Genomic DNA, 20,408 nt, shown 5'->3' with positions numbered 1-20,408 from the left:
GGGGATCTACCTGTAATATTTCTTACATCTGCATGTGAAGAATCTATAATTACTACAAAATAAAAAAATTGAATATTAATACATTTAGTTAAATTTTTAAAAAACAGACCAGGGCCAGCATGGTGGCTCACACCTGTAATCCCAGCACTTTGGGAGGCCAAGGTGGGCAAATCGCGAGGTCAAGAGATCGAGACCATCCTGGCCAACATGGTGAAACCCTGTCTCTACTAAAAATACAAAAATTAACCGGGCGTGGTGGTACACACCTGTAGTCCCAGCTACTCGGGAGGCTGAGGCAGAAGAATTGCTTGAACCCAGGAGGCGGAGGTTGCAGTGAGCTGAGATCATGCCACTGCACTCCAGCCTGGTGACAGAGTGAGACTCCATCTCAAAAAACAAAAAACAAACAAACAAAAAATAAACAGGCCAGGCTCACACCCGTAATCCCAGCACTTTGGGAGGCCAGGATGGAAGGATGGCTTCAGCCCAGGAGTTCCAGACCAGCCTAGGCAACATAGTGAGTACCTGTCTCTACAAAAAATTTTTAAAAATTAACCGGGCATGGTGGCACATGGCTGTAGTCCCAGAAACTCTGGAGGCTGAGGCAGGAGGATCGTTCGAGGCCAGAAGTTTGAGGCTGCAGTGAGCCATGATCATGCCATTGTACTCCAGCCTGTGTGACAGAGTGTGATGCCGTCTCTAAAAATAAAAAATTAAATTAAAAAATTTAAAAACATGAAATATATTTCACCCTTTATATTGATTTTAATTTATATTTTGAAGAAAATTTTTTAAAAATTATATTTGAATATCATTAATTTTTTTAATCCTTGAGAAGAATTACAAATTGCAAAGCGATAAAAATGAGAAAATACTAAAGTAGAACTTGGGGGAAGCTGGGAAGAAAAACTAAAATTCACCACACAAAATTCACCCATTACTAATTTTAAAAAAAATGAAAATGAGTAAGAAAAGTACTGTCAATAGATCGACAGGCTACGAGGTCATCTGAAGTCCCTGACACTTGATCTCCTTTACTAGAATATTTAATTATATCAGAACATTGTGAATAAACAGACGGCCTCCACTATACTCTTGCCCCAAGCCTTACAAATATGAGGGGCATGCCTGCTTCCTGCTTCCCCTCTCCCTCCTTGTGATCTGACAGCACTCCTGAATGGGAGAACATTTATAAATACCTACGTCCAGAATCTAACTCTGTTTTACAGAGAAACACAAAACAGTTTCACACAGCATGGCTATTATACACTGAATTTTCTAGGAATGCAACTAACATGTAACTTAAGGAAAGACAGTACTTTGCTTTATTCAAAATGTTTACCCTGAGCTGTCAGCATTTCAAAGTCACTAATGTCAACACTGCCTGGTATTTGAATTCTCAACACTGCACCCATGAGTCAATCTCATTTGTAGCATTCAAGCTTATAGACAGCAATCTCCACTAATGTACAAACATCTGACTGTCTTCTAATGGAGTCAGGCTCCAGCATTTACACATTGATATGTCACTTTATTAGAAATTATTTGCCTATTACTTCTCTACATTACAAGTACAGCATTATATTGATTTTTTTCAGTAATGTATATGGACTGGTGAATTTCATTTTTACAGAATCATCATCATTTAAAAGGGTAACTGGACTACTAGGTTGAGGCCTCTGCCATGAGCAGCTTCAGAAGGCCTGCTAGTGCTCCCTTCTCCTTGCCTGCATGCACAGAAGGCCACACAAGGGAAACAGCAATGGCCAGCTGATAAGAACAGGGGTCATCGTGCAAGCAGAAGGGGAGGACAAGGCCACCTTCCAGCAGGCACTAAAGTAACAATGAGAATTGGCTCAAGCCTGTAATCCCAGCACTTTGGGAGGCTGAGACGGGTGGATCACGAGGTCAGGAGATCGGGACCATCCTGGCTAACATGGTGAAACCCCGTCTCTACTAAAAAATACAAAAAACTAGCCGGGCGATGTGGCGGGCGCCTGTAGTCCCAGCTACTCGGGAGGCTGAGGCAGGAGAATGGCGTAAACCCGGGAGGCGGGAGGCGGAGCTTGCAGTGAGCTGAGATCCGGCCACTGCCCGCCAGGGGGGGCGGAAGAGCCACCCTCCAAAAAAAAAAAAAAAAAAAAGTAACAATGAGAACAACAAAAACAAAATACATAGAAAAGAAAAAAATGGCAAAATTGTACTTTAGGCTTTAGTGCCCTCCTTACTTTCACCCCAGATAATGCAAAAATTTTTCCTCTTCCTTCAACAGAGCATAAATGATATGACCCTGGCTGGGCACCATGGCTTACACCTATAATACCATCACTTTGGGAGGCTGAGGCAAGAGGATTGCTGGAGCCCAGGAGCTTGAGGCTACAGTAAGCTATAACCATGCCACTGCACTTCAGCCTGGGCAAAAGAGTGACAGCCTGTTTTCAAAAAAAAAAAAAAAAAACCTGATAACCACACATTCTCCAGTAGTATCCCTCTCAGTCTCTCAATTTCTGATTTTTGGACAAACACTAGCTTCCCTCTGTAAGATAGGTGATCACAGAAAACTCTCTAGATCTATCTGGAAAGCTCTGGAAGATCATAAAAGGGGACCAGCTGAGGATTCCAAGTAAATATGCACCTATGAAACAAAGTTACTGGTAGAAATGGGAGATTTCAAAAAAATCTCCAATTTGCTTTCTCATTGAAATTCAAGATTTGATAGCTATGAAATTTGAGCAAGAAGTCATGCAGAAGAAATAATTTGAAAGCAGAGAAATTAGACTAAAGATTAAAAACACAATAGTTGAAGAAAAGAAACATACAAACATACAAAGCAAAGCATATTAGATGATAAACTTTGAAAAAACACAGCATGAATGAAAGTGATCACGAGAATCAGAGAAAATATACGTGACACAGAAGAAATACCCAGGAGACCAAATACACACATACTTTAATTTCCTGGAGGAGACTCCAGGGTGAAAAGAGAAGCAATAATCAAAGCAATAACAGAATGCCTAGAAGGCATTTAATAAAACCCATCACCAAATCCTAATAACTCAAAGGAATGTAGGAGAAGACTTAACATGTAAAACAATGCCCCAAGCCAACTTTCTGCATCATATTTAATGAGAAAACACCAAAATCACCCACAGTAAAGTGAGAGCAAGTCAAGGTGTCACTAGCATTTAACACAACTGGGATCACGCACAAAACAGCAAGAACCAGAAATAAAAGAACAACTCCTGGAATGGAGGAGAAAAAAGGCATTGTTATCTGCAGCTGATATGACTGTCTGCTTGGAAGACATCTGAGAATCAACTGAAAACCGTTAGTGCTAAGGAGAGGATGGTAAGGGAGCGAGCCAGGTCCAAACTAAATATTTTTAAACTATGTAATTAGAAAATATAGTCAGTGACAGTGCTAACACCAAAATTGGAATGATACAGAGAAGATTAGCATGGTTCCTGTGGAAGGATGACATTCGAAGTCGTCAAATAGTCCATATTTTTAAAAATAAGAAAAAAATGAAACGAACAAAGAATCCCATTCACAATAGGAATAAAAGTATAAAACAAAGGCATAAACTCAACAAAAAAGGAAAGGAAGGAAGGAATGAAGGGAGGACAGGAGGCAGGGAGGGAGGGAAGGGATAAACAAAGATAAACTCGACAAAAAGGAAAGGAGGGGAGGAGAGCAGGGAAGGAGGAGGGAAGGAAATAGCAAACTTTAGAGGAAGAGTCAAAAAAAAAAAGGAAGAGAGGACATGGAGAACTGGAGAGACTGCCAGGTCCTGGATGGAAAGAGTTGGCAAATATGTCAATATTCTTGCAGGAGGTGCAGGGAGAGCTCCCTGCTGTCTATACCACAGGCACCCAGGGAGGACCCAGGAAAGCTTCCACCCCCAAACCAGCACTGCACCTTGTGCCAACACAGAAAGCCACAGAAAACCCTTGGCCCCACTCCAAAGCCCTAACTAAATCATGTACTCCCGGGAAACGCAAGGCCAAGACACCACCATGTGCGTCATCAAGCTTAGAATTAATTCAGCACCATGTTCTCACTCATAGGTGGGAATTGAACAATGAGAACACTTGGACACAGGAAGGGGAACATCACACACTGGGGCCTGTTGTGGGGTGGGGGGAGGCGGGAGGGATAGCATTAGGAGATATACCTAATGTAATTGATGAGTTAATGGGTGCAGCACACCAACATGGCACATGTATAAGTATGTAACAAACCTGCACGTTGTGCACATGTACCCTAGAACTTAAAGTATAATTTTAAAAAAGAGGGGAAAAAAAAGAAAAAAAAAAGAATTCAGCACCTTAACTAGTGTGGAGTTCATAACATCCTCACAACTGGGTTTACCTTGGACACCACCAGAAGCTGAAAGCCATTCCTGCTCCATCCACGTATGACGGATAAACAAAGTGTGGCTATCCAGACAATGGATTATTATTCAGCCTTAAAAAGGAAGGAAATTCTGACACATGCCCCAGTGTGGATGAACCTGAAGGATACTATGTTAAGGGAAATAAGCCAGTCACAAAAGGATGCTGTATGATCTCGCTTGGATGCAGAATCTTAAACAGTCAAACTCACAGAAACAGAAAGTCAAGTGGTGACTGCCAAGGGCTGCAGACAGGGCAACGGGGAGTTGTTCAGTGGGTACAGATCCGTAAGCTTGAGGGACCTGCTATGCAGCATTGCCCGTGAATTACACACTTAAAAATGTGTTCAGAGGGTAGATCTCTTACTACAATGTGAAAATGAATTAAATGTAGAATAAAATAGAAGAAAATGAAAATACAGACAGCTCCAAACTTATGATGGTATGACTTACCCTTTTTGACCATAAGGTGATGCAAATGTGACACGCATTCAGTAGAAGCTGTACTTCAAGTGCCCAGACAACCATTCTGCTTTTCACTTCCAGGAAATTAGGTTGGTGCAAAAGTAATTGCAATTTTGAAAATGGCAAAAATCACAATTACTTTTTTGCACCAATCTAATACATTATATAAGATATTCAACACTTTATTATAAAATGGGCTCTGTATTAGATGATTTGGTCCAAATGTAGGCTAATATGAGTGTTCTGAGCTCCGTTTAAGGCAGGCTGGGCTCAGCTATGATGATCAGAAGGTTAGGTGCATTAAATGTATTTTCAACTTAGCATATTTTCAGCTTATGATGGGTTTATCTGGAAGTAACCAATGAAATAACTGGAGGAGCATCTGTACTGAATCTGAATTTTTTTTTAATCACAAAATATATTCATTGATAAATGATCTCTCTAAAATTACAAAAACAACAACAAACTCATTCCTGGCATGCTGTGATTTTCCAGGTTCTCATCTCCAAACAGACTTGGCCCCACCTGCCCCAGGCCCCTCCCTTGAGTCCCCAACACTTCTTCAGGGCCCTTCAGAACTCACAGTGAAATCAACACTTCCTATAGACTGAGGTCTCTGAACGTCCCCTCACTTCCACAGCTGGATGAATCCCACCACTGCCTTTCCAAGTCAGTCTGTTCATTTTCTCACATTTCCCAAGCTGAAGGTCTCGTTGTACCTCATACCTATGACTGTTGCTTCCCCACTGTTTGTTCCCTTCCCCACTGTAAACAGACACCCTCCATCTCCGCAGTTCACGCAGCAGGACCTGGCATCCTCTTCCCCTCCCTGTTGCCATCTACACACCCCCACTCCATTCTCCCCATTCCCTGACATCCCTGGCTCACGGCGCTCCTCCTTCTGTGGCATCCAAGAAACTGACCCACCCACCTTCCAGCCTCTCAATTCCAAGACTTCCAACATTGCCTTCCTCCACTCTCACCCCAGCAAGCCAACCCATCCATGGTTTTCTCTCAGCTTCTGTTTCCTACTCTGCAAATCCTGGTACCAGTATTTATCTCGCATGGACTTGGACAGTCTGCTTAATCTCTTTATGCCTCAGTCTCCTGATCTATAAAATCGGAATGATAATAAGGAGACTATGTCATAGGGTTGTAGTAAAGACTAAAGGAGACTATATTCATTGCATACTGAGAACAGTGGTTAGCACATAGTGAGCAAAGAATGCTAGTCACCAGTAATAGTAATTCTACAACAGGTAAAGATGATGGGGGAAGAAAACAAGTCTCCCTACCTGAGGCAACCAGAGTAGCAGAACAAAGAACTCTGGAGTCAGACCCTGGGTTTGAATTTGGGAACACTACCTATCCTGGAGCCGTGGCTCCTTCACGTGTCAGATGGGGATACGAATACTTACCTTCCATGTTAGACGAGTTCCCCGATAGGAGCCCAGAGTTATTCCCTCCCCGTGTCAGAGAGGACAGGTGTCTCAGGTTGGAGCCTCAGGCATTACCTGGGTGTGATGCAGGTAACTGGAGCATGCAGGGGTCCAGGTATCAGCGAGGACATGGACAGCTTCTTGGCAGTGAGCCAATCATGACTGCTTGCCCTTACTGATCACCATCTGAGATGTCTGAGATTCCGCAAGCATTCAAGTGGAGTTTGGCCACAGTAAAACTAACCCTTCACATTTATTTTGCCTTTTAGAAAACACTGATACCAGTTTAAAATAGTGACATGTCTTTGGATCCCACGTGTGCTATATAAAGAAACATCTAAATGGGCACTTCCATGTCTCATGGTTTTAAAAATGTTCTAAATGTGGCTGTGCGAACCTCCTTCTAGCCGACTGCTGTCTCCAGAAGAGATCCATGTTCACTCCTCATCTCTTGGGAAGGCCCATCAGATTTCATCTCACTCGTCCCACTGCTAACATAAGCAGAAATCTTACCCTACACCAACTTTACCATCCATCAGGAGAATCCAACAATCCTACTTCCAGGTATATATCCTCAAAAAGTCAAAGCAGTGTCTCAAGGAGATATTTGTACACCTGTGTACAGAGCGGCATTATTCACAATAGCCAAAAGGTAGAAATGGGCCAACGGTACTTCAACAGGTGAATGGATAAAGAAAATATGGTATATCCACACAAGGAAATATTATTTAACCTCAAAAAGGAAGGAAATTCTGACACGTGCCACAGCGTGGATGAACCTTGGGGATATTATGCTGAGTGAAATAAGCCAGTTGCAAAAGGACAAACACTGTATGATGCCACTCTTGTGAGGAACCTAGAGCAGTCAGATTCATAGAGACAAAGAACAGAACGGCGCTTGAAAGGAGCTAAGGGAAGCGGAATGGGAAGTGAGTGTTTAATGGGGACAGACTTTCACTTTGGGAAGATGAAATAGTTCTGGAGATGGAAGGTGGTAATGGTTGTACAACAATGTGAATGAACTGAATGCCACTGAACTGTACTCTTAAAGATGATTATGTGTACTTTTCCACAATTCAAAAACCAGGAAAGTTGAGAGCCGGCTGGCTTTCCCCTTCAGAATATATCCAGACACTGCGGTGCGCCGGTGCCACGGCTGCCAGCCCAGCCCAGGTCACTTCTTTCCTAGACCACAGCCCTAACCTCCAAACTGGTCTGCGCACTCCATCTGTCCACTCTCAAGAAGCAGCCCAAAGCAGTGATTTTAAAACAAGGTCAGGTCATACCACTGCTCTGTGAAAAACTTTGCAAAAGTTCCCCAGTGGAGTCAGAGTAAAAAAATCCAAAGTCCTGACAGTGACTCGCAAGCTCCCCCATCTTTCTGCCCTCCTCCCCAACTGCTTGTTCACTCTGCTGCGGCCCCACTGGCCTTTCTACCACTCCCTGGACGTGGGGGACACAGGCCAGCGGTCATCTCTGCCTGGAATGTCCACCACTCCAGCTGTCCACCTGGCTTTCTCACCTCTCCCATGACTTGCTCATGTACCTTTATGAAGGCAGGGATGTTTGTCCTGCTCACTCATATATATTCCTTTTGCCTAGAACAGTGCCAGGCACATGGTAGCCACTCAAAGATATTTGCTGAATTAATGAATAAATAGAAGGATTATTTCTAAAGTCAGAAACATTTGTCAGAACCAGAACTTGGAGCAGAGGAGCAGGTGGGTGCTTTTGACAAGGCTGCCACCTAGTGGCTGGATTCCTTGACAGCCTTCTGGGGGTTCCCCAACCTTTCACTTGACCCTGGGGCAGGCAGGGAGGACTACCACCTGCACACAAGGAATCTCCTCATTCCCTAAAAGCCACACCATTGTGTAAGATGAGATATACACAAAGGACACCTCAGGGAGAAAAAGAAGAGTAAGAACTGGAATCCAGGCCAGGCGCAGTGGCTCATGCCTGTAATCCCAGCACCTTGGGAGGCCAAGGCAGGAGCCCAGGAGTTCAAGACCAGCCTGAGCAACATGGTGAGACCCTGGTGGTGTGCACCTGTAGTCCCAGCTACTCGAGAGCTGGGGCAGGAGGATCTCTTGAGCCTAGAAGTTGGAGGCTGCGATCAGCTATGATTGCACCACTGCACTCCAGCCTGGACAACAGAGCAAAACTGTCTCTAGGAAAAAAAAAAAAAAAATCAGAATTCTTTTTTGGAATCCAGATATGTGAATAATGTTAATGAAAGAGAACAAATTAGAAAAAGTGGATGTTCCATAATGAAACCTGGGGTGGGCACGGGAGAGAGTAAGTCAAACTTGTTTGACCTTCCTGAAGCTAAGGTTCCTGTTCTAGATAAAATAACCATGCTCTTCCTCTGGCTGTTGTAAGCATCAAGAGAGACAGCAGCTCACAGAAGCCAGCACGTGCAGGTAGGTGGCAGGGCTCGGAAATAGTAGTCCCTTTCGTGATTTTTGCTGTGTTCTTGCTATTGTTGGAACAAACTTTGGCATAGCCCCAGAGAACAGCATAAGGCCTGGCAACTAGAAACTGGAAATAGCCTTGAGAAGAATGAAGAAGCTCATGCCTCCCCATTCAAGCAGTTCCAGTACCACCCATGACAGACGGCAAGTTGGCGCCCTAGGCAAGGCTGAGACAATGATATCATTATTACGACCAAAAGATCACACGTTTCTTCCTGGAGTAGATTTCAGGGATTCTCCCTGAAGACAGATCAGAGCCCAGGAAAGGGTGCAGTAAAATACAGGCCGACTATAGGTTTAATTCTTGTGCGTTCAAAGTCACAAATACTGTATTAAAATTTCATGACAAAAATATTTCTCAAAATTAACACAATTGAAATAAAACACAGATAATACCATGCTATGCATCATAGAAAACTTGTCCCCAAGTCAAAAGTATAAAAACTAAGTCTTGCATGCCATAAAAAGAATTCTGCCCCCTCCAAGTCTAATATATGGTTGATTTCCTCTGAGAGGAAATTTCTCTGAAAGGAAATCCACTATATATCGTCAGAATTCCCTCAATTTCCTTTAATTTTATTCTTTTTTCTTCACAGCTGAGCCTATAGAAAATTGCTTTAAGTCCAGTGAACACCTAGTTTCTAACACGCTAAATAATTTCCATCTTTGTATCAACTATATTTTTATTTTTTTGAGACTGAGTCTCACTGTGTCGCCCAGGCTCGAGCACAGTGGCACGATCGCGGCTCACTACAGCCTCCACTTCCCAGGTTCAAGAGATTCTCCTGCCTTAGCCTCCCAAGTAGCTGGGATTACAGGTGCCCGCCACCACACTTGGCTAATTTTTTTGTATTTTTAGTAGAGAAGGGGTTTCGCCATGTTGGTCAGGCTGGTCTCAAACTACCTCAGGTGATCCGCCTGCCTCGGCCTCCCAGAGTGCTGGGATTACAGGCATGAGCCACCGCACCCGGCAGTATTGATATTTTAAAACCAACGCTTATTACTACAGGTTGAGTATCCCTTATCCAAAATGCTCAGGACCATAATTGTACTGGATTTCTGATTTTTTATTTTGGAATATTTGCATTCTGCTTACCAGTTGAGCATACCTAATCTGAAAATCCAAAATCCAAAATGCTCCAGTGAGCATTTCCTTTGAGCATCATGTCAGTGCTCAAAACATTTCAGATTTTGGAGCATTTGGGATTTTGAATTTTTGGATTTGGGATGTTTAACCTATACAACTGGTTGCTGTAGCCCTAACCAGCACTTTCATTTTCCTTTTCCTAGTTTTCTCGCATGTAAAAGAGACAAAATGCAATCAAATATTGAAATGATTACCAAAACATACAACTGCAGAGGTGATAAGACCTACAACAGAGAGGCGCTGCATACCACTGCTCCTAATGGTCATCCCAATAGACTGGAATTCACCTATTCCAAATGAGGCAGTTTGGGGACACCATGACAACGGACAAAAGTATCAGCTGTCCAAAGGTGCTACAAAAATGTTGAGGACTACTGACATATAAAAATAAAAGCTCTCAGCCGGGCACAGTGGCTCACGCTTGTAATCCCAGCAGTTTAGGAGGCCGAGGCGGGTGGATCACCTGAGGTCGGGAGTTCGAGACCAGCCTGACCAACATGGAGAAACCCCATCAATATTAAAAGTACAAAATTAGCCGCACATGGTAGCGCATGCCTGTAATCCCAGCTACTCAGGAGGCCGAGGCAGGAGAATCGCTTGAACCCAGGAGGCAGAGATTATGGTGAGCCGAGATCACGCCATTGCACTCCAGCCTGGGCAACAAGAGTGAAACTCCATCTCAAAAAATAAAATAAAATAAACAAAAAAATAAAAGCTTCAGAAACAAAATGTAATTTTCAAATTCAACCCTATTAAGTCATATAATTTAATTTCACTTAAATGAAGTAATCGACAAACAATTTATGTAACTAGGAGAATAATAACTGTCACTTACATTTCATTGCAGTCTGTAAAGTATTCACAGACCTTTTCCCCAACATCACTGTGTATTAGATATGTAATTATTTCCTTTCTTTGACAAATAAAGGATGCCAATGTCCCTTGGGGCATGGGAACTTGTCTACTTTAGGAGCCAATATGAAACCAAGGTATTTTCCTAGAATCCTGTGCAAAGGAGCAGATGTTATAAGCAAACAAACAAACAAAAAAACCCACCAACAAATGGCTAAAGAACACTACAAAAGGCAAGTAGAAGAGGAAGGATTTTGTGAAGGCAAAAAAAAAAGTTTAGTTTACATTTATATTGTCTAAATTTATATTGCATTTACCTTGTTTTTTAATTTTTTATAGCAATGTATGCATATGTTTAAAATGTTCAAACAGCACAGGAAAATCTAAAATGAAAAAATTTTCCTCTGCCACTTTCAATTCTGGTAACTCTCCTTAAAGAGAATCATTCTAACATCCTTCCAGGAAAAAAAGTTGATTTTAATAATTAATATATACTTTTAAAACCAAAACCAAATTAAGGTTATACCATATGCACCATATTATTTTCCCCACTTAGTAATGTATCTTGGAGATCTTTCCCAATCAGTACACACAAATCTACTGTATTCATTTTCATGCCTGTATACTCTTCTACTGCACCAAAATCACATTGTTCAACCAGCCCTGTATGAATACATACTTAGGTTGTTTCCCATATTATACTATCATAAATAATCATGCAATAGAACTTGCTCATACATGTTGGCATTCTTTTCCAAGAATATCAGTAACGTTAAGTGCTAAATAATAGAAATGCTTGATCAAAGGTTATATTAATATTTGATAGATATTACCAAATTGTCCCTGTGCATCAACCATATGTGACTCCTTATACCCTTAATGACACCAGAAATGATAAACTGCTTTAATTTTTGCTAATGTATTAGGGGAAATTATATACCTAGTTGTTTTGCTTGCTTTATTTATTTACTTACTTTTTGTGAGACAGGGTCTCACTGTTGCCCAGGCTGGAGTGCAGTGTCATAATTTCAGTTCACTGCAGCCTTCACTTCCCAGGTTCAAGTGATCCTCCCACCTCTGTCTCCCAAGTAGCTGGGACCAGAGGTGCATGCTTCCATGCTCGGCTAATTTTTGTACTTTTTGTACAGATGCGGTTTCACCATGTTGCCCAGACTGGTCTCCAACTCCTGGGCTCAAGCAATCTGCCCGCCTCAGCCTCCCAAAGTGCTAGGATTACAGGCGTGAGCCACCACACCCAGCCTTGCTTTACACTTCTTGAACTATAAGTAAGGCTTAGTATCTTTCCACTGGCCATCTGTATTTTTTCATGGGAGCTATATATATTTCTATTATATTATTTTTCCTTTTCTTCCTTTTTTTTTTTTTTTTTTTGAGCTAGTGTATCACTCTGTTACCCGGGCTAGAGTGCAGTGGTGTGTTCATAGCTCATGGCAGCCTCAAACTCCCAGGCTCAAACAATCCTCCCACCTCAGCCTCCCAAATAGCTGGGACTACAGGCATGCACCCAGCTAATTTTTATTTATTTATTTATTTATTTATTTATTTATTTATTTATTTTTGTAGAGATGAGGTCTCACTATGTTGCCCAGGCTGGTCTTGAACTCCTGGGCTTAAGCAATCCTCCCACTTCGGCCTCCCAAATTGCTGCGATTATAGCCATGAGCCACCACATCTGGCCTATTTTTCTTTTTCTTATTGATTTGTATATACTCTTTGTAAATAAGCCTTTTGTTACATGTATTGCAAATAATTTCCTCTTTTTGCAAAGAAGTTTCTTATATTTATGAAAATACGTTTTTCATCCTTTCCTTCATGGCTTCTGTGTTTGTTCCTACTTAGAAAGGCTCTTCCAAGGCCAAGACTACGAATTAATTCTCTGATGCTTTCTCTTTGTAGTTTTGCAGTTTCATTTTTTAATATTTAAATCTTTAATCCTCTTAGAATTTATTTTGATGGGAGGAATGAGATAGTGATCCAGCTGTATTCTTTCCTAAATACTTACTCGGTCACATTTTTGAGTGAATTATCCACTGTGATACAAAATGCCGCCTTTCCCCTCTACTAAATCTTCCAGTGTATTCTGCACTTTGTCCACCGTTCCACTGAGCTGCCTAGCGCCTCTTCAGTTCCAGAATGCCTAAGGTTAATCCCCTGATTACTATTTTCAGAATTTTCCTGGTTACTCTAGAATATCTATTCTGCTAGGTCAGGATTTCTTAGCAGCAGTACTGTTGATATTTTTGGGCAGGACACTCTGCTGCAGGACGGTCCTGTACATCCTAGGATGTTTAGTATCTCTGGCTTCTACCCACTAGATGGCAGTAGCAGCCCCGAGTCATAACAGCCCAAAAAAACATCTCCAGACATTGCCAATTGTTCCCTGGGTTGGAACTGGAGGGGCAAAATCGTCCCCCATTGAGAACAACGGGTTTTAGATAAATTCCAGTTATTTTATTATGTTTCCACTCCCAAATTCCCACTGATATTATAATCAAGAGGAAAATAAATTCTTAGAATAATTCAGACATCCTTATTACATTTTGTATGTTGTACTAATTAAGTTTAATCTTAATTCTATTTAATTTTCCTATCTAAGAATCAATCACATATATGTTTTCACTTATTTATGTCTTCTTTGAAGGACATAAGACTTCTCCTTCAAAAGAGTTTTAAGATTTTTTTTTTTTTTTTTTTTTGAGACGGAGTTTCGCTCTGTCGCCCAGGCTGGAGTGCAGTGGCCGGATCTCAGCTCACTGCAAGCTCCGCCTCCCGGGTTCAGGCCATTCTCCTGCCTCAGCCTCCCGGGTAGCTGGGACTACAGGCGCCGCCACCTCGCCGGGCTAGTTTTTTGTAGCTTTTTTTAGTAGAGACGGGGTTTCACCGTGTTAGTCAGGATGGTCTCGATCTCCTGACCTCGTGATCCGCCCGTCTCGGCCTCCCAAAGTGCTGGGATTACAGGCTTGAGCCACCGCGCCCGGCCGATATTTTTATGTAGATGCTTACACTATTTATTTCTAAATATTTTGCCCTTTCATTCCTTTATAAATAGAATTGTTTCTTACATTATTATCTTTTCTAATTAGTCACTGATAAGAAAGCAATTGATGGCTGGCGTGGTGGCTCATGCCTGTAATCCCAACACTTTGGGAGGCCAAGAAGGGTGGATCACAAGGTCAGGAGATCAAGACCATCCTGGCTAACATGGTGAAACCCCATCTCTACTAAAAATACAAAAAAATTAGCTGGACGTGGTGGTGAGTGCCTGTAGTCCCAGCTACTCGGGAGGCTGAGGCAGGAGAATGGCGTGAACTCAGGAGGCAGAGCTTGCAGTGAGCCGAGATCCTGCCACTGCACTCCAGCCTGGGCTACAGAGTGAGACTCCATCTCAAAAAAAAAAAAAAAAAAGCTATTGAGATATTATAGTCTACAACTAGCCACATACCAAACTCTTATTGTCTCTAATAGAATTTAAGAAAATTCTAAGACACAATTTTCAGGAAATTCAAAGCATACAATGTTATTATCTGATCACAATCATCATTTTGCTCCCTCATTTCCAATATGTATGTGCTTCTATATCTCTCTTATCTTACTGCCTTGGTTAATATCTACAGAAAATTTTAGATGACAGTGGTGATAGTAAGCAACCTTGAATTACCTTTGACTTTAATGGGAATCGCTGGCTTTTGTTTGTGACACATACGTCATTAAAGATGTCTCTGCACATGTACAGTCTATCAAGAGCTTGTTGTTAAATCAGAAAGATTGTTAATTGTGTCAAATGTATGTTCTGCATCTATAGAGATAACTGTACAGTTTTTCTTCTTTGGCCTGTTAATATGGTATGATGGATTGTATTCCAAAATTTCTTAATATTCATCCATTCTTGGGTGGCATAAATTCACTTAGTTGTGATGTACACTACTGTTCTTTTAATGTATTGTTCAATCCTACGTGCTAATATTTTTATTTCAAATTTTTTTAATTTTTATTTATTTATTTATTTTTTTGAGATGGAGTCTTGCTCTGTCACCCAGGCTGGAGGGCAGTGGCATGATCTCGGCTCACTGCAACCTCCGCCTCCCAGGTTCAAGCGATTCTCCTGCCTCAGCCTCCTCAGTAGCTGGGATTACAGGCACCCGCCACCGTGCCCAACTAATTTGTGTATTTTTAGTAGAAATGGGGTTTCACCATGTTAGTTGGGCTAGTCTTGATCTCCTGACCTCGTGATCCACCTGCCTTGGCCTCCCAAAGTGCTGGGATAACTGGTGTGAGCCACCACGCCAAGCTGATCTCAAATTTTTATATTAGTATTTGAACATGGGATCAGTCTGTCTTTTTTTTTTCCTTTTCAACACTTTATATCGTTTATTAATGCAATATACATTAGATCTAAAATCTGCAGTTTCTAAGCACACCATGTTTAGATCTTTCAGATCCTTCTGCAGTTTTAGGTTATTTCTACAGAGGTACCTTTAAGTGAATGAATAACACATTCTATAATTCCTGAAAATATAGTACAGAGTGAAATGATTTAAATATAATTTAGGCACATGTTGATTATGAAACTAGATAATCGCTCAATACAATACTTCTCTGTCTTGAGAAAAATAATAAAGCAAAGAACATAATTCATTTCTGAAGTTGCTTTCCTTCACTTGTAAAGGTCTGATCTCCTCCCACTATGCATATGTACCCTTTACTGTTAAGGAAAGCTTTGCATATTTAGATATAGAAGAATAGGCTACATAAATACTAAAGATGTGTCATTCTCCCAAAGGAGACAAAAGTGGTTTTCAATGATTCCTTGCCTCATGTTGATGAGTCTGTAGAATTCAGAACCCTGTGAACACAGCTAATATCCCTGCTCTTAGGGTAGATGTAAGGACACCAGGTCATTGGTAGGGAAGTACAGGCCCTTCCTCTGCTGTTGCAGAGAGAAAATGACTCAAGAAAATTGGGCTAAAATTTGTTTAAAGAAAAAAACAGGCTGGGCGCCATGGCTCACGCCTGTAATCTCAGCACTTTGGGAGGCCAAGGCGGGCGGATCACAAGGTCAGGAGATCAAGACCATCCTGGCTAACATGGTGAAACCCTGCCTCTACTAAAAATACAAAAATTAGCTGGGTGTGGTGGTGTGCACCTATAGTCCCAGCTACTCGGGAGGCTGAGGCAGGAGAATCGCTTGAACCTGGCAGGCAGAGGTTGCAGTGAGCCGAGATCACACCACTGCACTCCAGCCTGGCAACAGAGTGATATTCCGTCTCAAAAAACAAAAACAAAAAATCAAAAAATGTAAGTAAAAGAATCATAGGTGCTGACTGATTGGTATTACCTCTTGGACCAGCCAAATACCTTTATTTTTACTTTCTATATATACATATATATTTTGGTGGCTGTAATCAAATGTATGTTTAAAATTCCTCATTCCCCACTGTAGGGTTCTAGCTGCAATTATACTACATTGGCTTTTAACAGGCACCTCTACCATATTCATTGATATTGTGTAAGCTTTGATTGCAGTAGATCTGGATTTAATATCTATTTCTAAGCTGGCCCTATGTAAACTATTTGGTATTTGAATTAAATGAATATTAATGATGCACCTTGGCTTTTTGGTTTTGAAGTATCTTCCTATGCTTGTGCTGATTGTATGAGAAAACTAGGCTAATAGTGTGAATAGACAGAATTGCTTGGTCTGGTGTTGAGTGGAACTTGCTAGAATAAAATTCTGAGAAATGCTCATTTATAAGTGTTGTAGTGATAGGTAAGTTCTTCCTCCATCCAGAGTTCCACTGTACCTTTGGAATGACAGTGATGTACAATGATGTCTTTCTTTCCACTCTGTCTCAATCAGTAAGAACTGGATATTACTTTAACTTAGCTAGTGTTTTGTCCTAAAAAGTAAACATTATAAAAATGAACCTGAAAAGAGTCTTAGCAAGTCTGAGCTCACCATATTCATATGGTGTGACAGGTATTTAAAGAGGGAGGCATCACTAAAGCTATTTATAAGCCTGAACAACCTTTTCAAAGTTTTCATAAAGTTTTTACAATTTAAATATCCATACTACATCTAGGTATTCAATAAATATAATCACATATGTTGTGCTTTCCATAAATTAAAATCCTCAAATGCACCTCAAACCAAGATGCTATTTCTACATCATGCCTATTTAAGAGCAAATATAATATATACTATTCCTGGTCATAAAACCAGATAAACACCCCTACCGCATTCAAAAGGCAACAATATCTAGTTTCCCTACATCTATTAAATGAGTGCTTTTCTGTTAAAAATCAGAATATAAGCCAGGTGTGGTAGCTTATGCCTATAATCCCAGCACTTTGGGAGGCCGAGGCAGGTGGATCACAATGTCAAGAGATCAAGACCATCCTGGCTAACACGCTGAAACCCCGTCCCTACTAAAAATACAAAAAAATCAGCGAGGCGTGGTGGCGGGCACCTGTAGTCCCAGCTACTAGGGAGTCTGATGCAGGAGAATGGCATGAACCCGGGAGGCGGAGCTTGCAGTAAGCTGAGATCATGCCACTGCACTCTAGCCTGGGAGACAGAGTAAGACTCCATCTCAAAAAAAAAAATAAGAATATGGAAAAAAAATCAATTTTTTGCCCTATGCACCACTGAGAACAAGCATAATCCTCTAAATGTTTTTTTTTTTTTTAATTTCCTTAGTGTTATTTCTTCTAGACAACTGAGAGGGTGGAGAAAGAAAAGTGATAAGGAAAACATTTTCATCTTGTACATCTTCCTCTGGCCCCTAAAATTCTCATATGACACTTTGTGACATGTGTAGTGGTGTCAGCATCTCTTCAAATCTAGCTCCCTTCATGTTGGACCCTCTCCTTGGCTTCTTGAAGATCACACCCAAGACAGATCACAATTCTCTAAATCAGTTCCTGCCAGAGTTGCTCCTCTGAGGTTACAGTTCTTCAACGTTGCATTTTTTAAGGTAGCCACTCTCAGGTTAATTCCTGTCACGTGACTTTCTTCCATATCCCCACCTTTGAGGTTAGCACCTTCTAAATTGGCTTTAAGACCAGAAGGATCAGCCAGGCGCAGTGGCTCACGCCTGTAATCCCAGCACTTTGGGAGGCTGAGGCGGGCGGCTCACAAGGTCAGGAGATCGAGACCACGGTGAAACCCCGTCTCTACTAAAAATACAAAAAAATTAGCCGGGCGCGGTGGCGGGCGCCTGTAGTCCCAGCTACTAGGGAGGCTGAGGCAGGAGAATGGCGTGAACCCAGGAGGCGGCGCTTGCAGTGAGCCAAGATCGCGCCACTGCACTCCAGCCTGGTGGACAGAGTGAGACTCCGTCTCAAAAAAAAAAAAAAGACCAGAAGGATCCTCAAAATTACACAGTTTCAGGGATGCTCCTTCTACATTAGAACAGAGTATCTTGACTCCCTGGAGATTTGCACAGTCAAGCACTGATCCAGGGAGATCAGCTTGTTCAAGACTTAAACAGCAAAGATTTGCATGTGCAACACTGCAGCAGCTTAAATTGGCTGTTTTGAAGTTAATGTATCGAAGGTCCAAACGAGAAAGATCAGCACCACTTAAGTTCAAACCCTGGCATCGCAGTTCTGACTTGGTTGGAGTTGCTAGCAAAAATCAGACAAATTCCTTTCGGGATATTGTAAATGATCCTCCGGTGGTTGAGAATTCTTTATTGCCACTTCTAGGTGTTCAATCAATGAGTAAATACCAAAAAATCTTGCTTCTTCTAACACATCCAATAAATGAATGCCATCATTTACAATAAGTTATCCATGACGCAAGTAGTTCAAAATGGGTTCAAAGTACTCAGGACTTCGGTCAATTAAGAAAGCTCCTCTATGATCTTGCTTATTTCCCAGACACCTTTGTCCTTAAACACATGGGCCAGCATACTGTCAGGGTCTTTATTCGCTAAAGTGCTCTGTGTGGTTGTAAAGTACCGCCCTCCAACATTTAATGTTAGCCAGTCTGTGTGGAATCCTGACAATCCCTCATGTGGCTTAGAATCTGTGTGAGGATCAATAAATGGCTCTCCTCCACACACAAAATATCATCATCCCTGATCAAAGCAATATCATCAATCAGCCCACCTTTCCCATTATATACACTGGTGGCTTTTATGCTGAGTTTACTGCTGACCACAGAAAGCAAATCAGATAAAGTTCCATACACAGCAACCACCTTTCTGTTCTTAGGGCTGCCGTTCAGGAACACTGTGACCCACCTCATCGTGCTGCCCCCGCTGGGTCCTGAGTGAACTGCCACTCTCCCACCTGGTCCTCCTCCCACCTTTTTCTCCTCCCACCCTTTTCCTCCCTCTATCCGCTGGGATTCACCTCCCTTCGCCACCTTCCTGCACCTGGGGACACACCACACTCACCACATCCGGGACTCGGCTGGTCCTCCTTCCCACCCTGCCCCTAGGCTCCTCCCAGTCTGTCTTTTTTTGAGTGGGGCTTTATTAACTTTTGGAATCAGTGTTAGGCTGGCTTGATAAAAATAAATGGTACTTTTGTTTACCGTATTTTAAAAACCAAGTGTGTGTGTGTATGTTTAGTACAATATCAGTGTTTACAATGGTAAAGCCATTATATAGAAAAACCAGGCGATTCCCCTTATATCCAATAAAAGAAAGCCACATATAGTCTTCACAGATTCAACTTTTTGAAAACCGAATAAATTAAAATATACCTTTTGAGATCTAGCCTGAATGTGACTTTTATGAAAAAAGCACAAAAATTATAAGTGTACTACCCTTCAACACATTAAAAATTAATAATGATGTATTTCAGTTATTTTTCCCATCTTAGACAATGTAGCAATACACTGAGGGCTGCACTGTAAGAGTTAGACCATGAAAGCTTAGAGTTATTATCTATATGCGCAAAGAGAAAATTAAACAAATTCTTTGATATTGCATGTTTCACATGCTCTGAACTCAAATAAAATGATTGAAAAACCTTTTCGGATTCTCAAAAAATGAGTAACACTGAGAAGGTTCACAGCTTCCAGCTGCCACTGCCATCCAAGTCACTCTGAGCAGCCTTCCACAGCTGCTGGGCGAGGCTCTTGCCAGCTTTCCATAGGGTTCAGTACAAATATTAGACATCCACCTCTGCAACGGATTGACAGGGTTCATTTATTTCTCTAATGCATTCTGCATCCAGACAGCCTCACAACATACACCGCCCTGCCTGCATGTCAGGATTTCACACACGCATGGTAACAAATGGACCTCTGGAGGGACCAAAGAAACCACAGCACACCCAGTTACCTTTTGTTTCTCATCGGTCTCCCCACTCTAGATGTAAACTCCCTGTGGGCAGTGACATCATCTGCCTAAAACAGGTCCGGCACAGGGTAAGTGGTCAAGAAATACCTGACGAGGGAAGGACTGGATGGGTCATGGGTCACTGAAGTGCTTCCATGTGGCCAGGACTGAAGGCCTGCCGGGTCCCGCCTGCCCGGTCCCTCCTACCTGTGCCGCTCCTCAGGCGGCTCTCCGCGAGCTCTGAGATGGCTCCGGCAGTGGCGGTCTTCTTCAGGCAAGCCACCCCCGATGCAGTGGTACTTCCTGGCTTGTTGAGCGTGTCCT

At 41.9% G+C, this 20,408-nt stretch overlaps 1 non-coding gene and 1 pseudogene across 1 annotated transcript; one reads left to right on the top strand and one right to left on the bottom strand.

The window, feature by feature from the left end:
- Positions 1–3,407: 3,407 nt before the first annotated feature.
- LOC111526187 lies at positions 3,408–3,509 on the top strand. Its single transcript, XR_002726283.1, has one exon. It is a non-coding gene; the product is annotated as a U6 spliceosomal RNA (small nuclear RNA).
- Positions 3,510–17,430: 13,921 nt separating this feature from the next.
- On the bottom strand, positions 17,431–20,408 carry LOC111529969 (annotated as a pseudogene).

This window comes from Piliocolobus tephrosceles, unplaced genomic scaffold (assembly GCF_002776525.5).
Source record: "Piliocolobus tephrosceles isolate RC106 unplaced genomic scaffold, ASM277652v3 unscaffolded_41421, whole genome shotgun sequence".
Taxonomy (NCBI): domain Eukaryota; kingdom Metazoa; phylum Chordata; class Mammalia; order Primates; family Cercopithecidae; genus Piliocolobus; species Piliocolobus tephrosceles.
The sequence above is the reverse complement of the archived record's forward strand: the minus strand, read 5'-3'. Positions and strand labels throughout refer to the sequence as shown.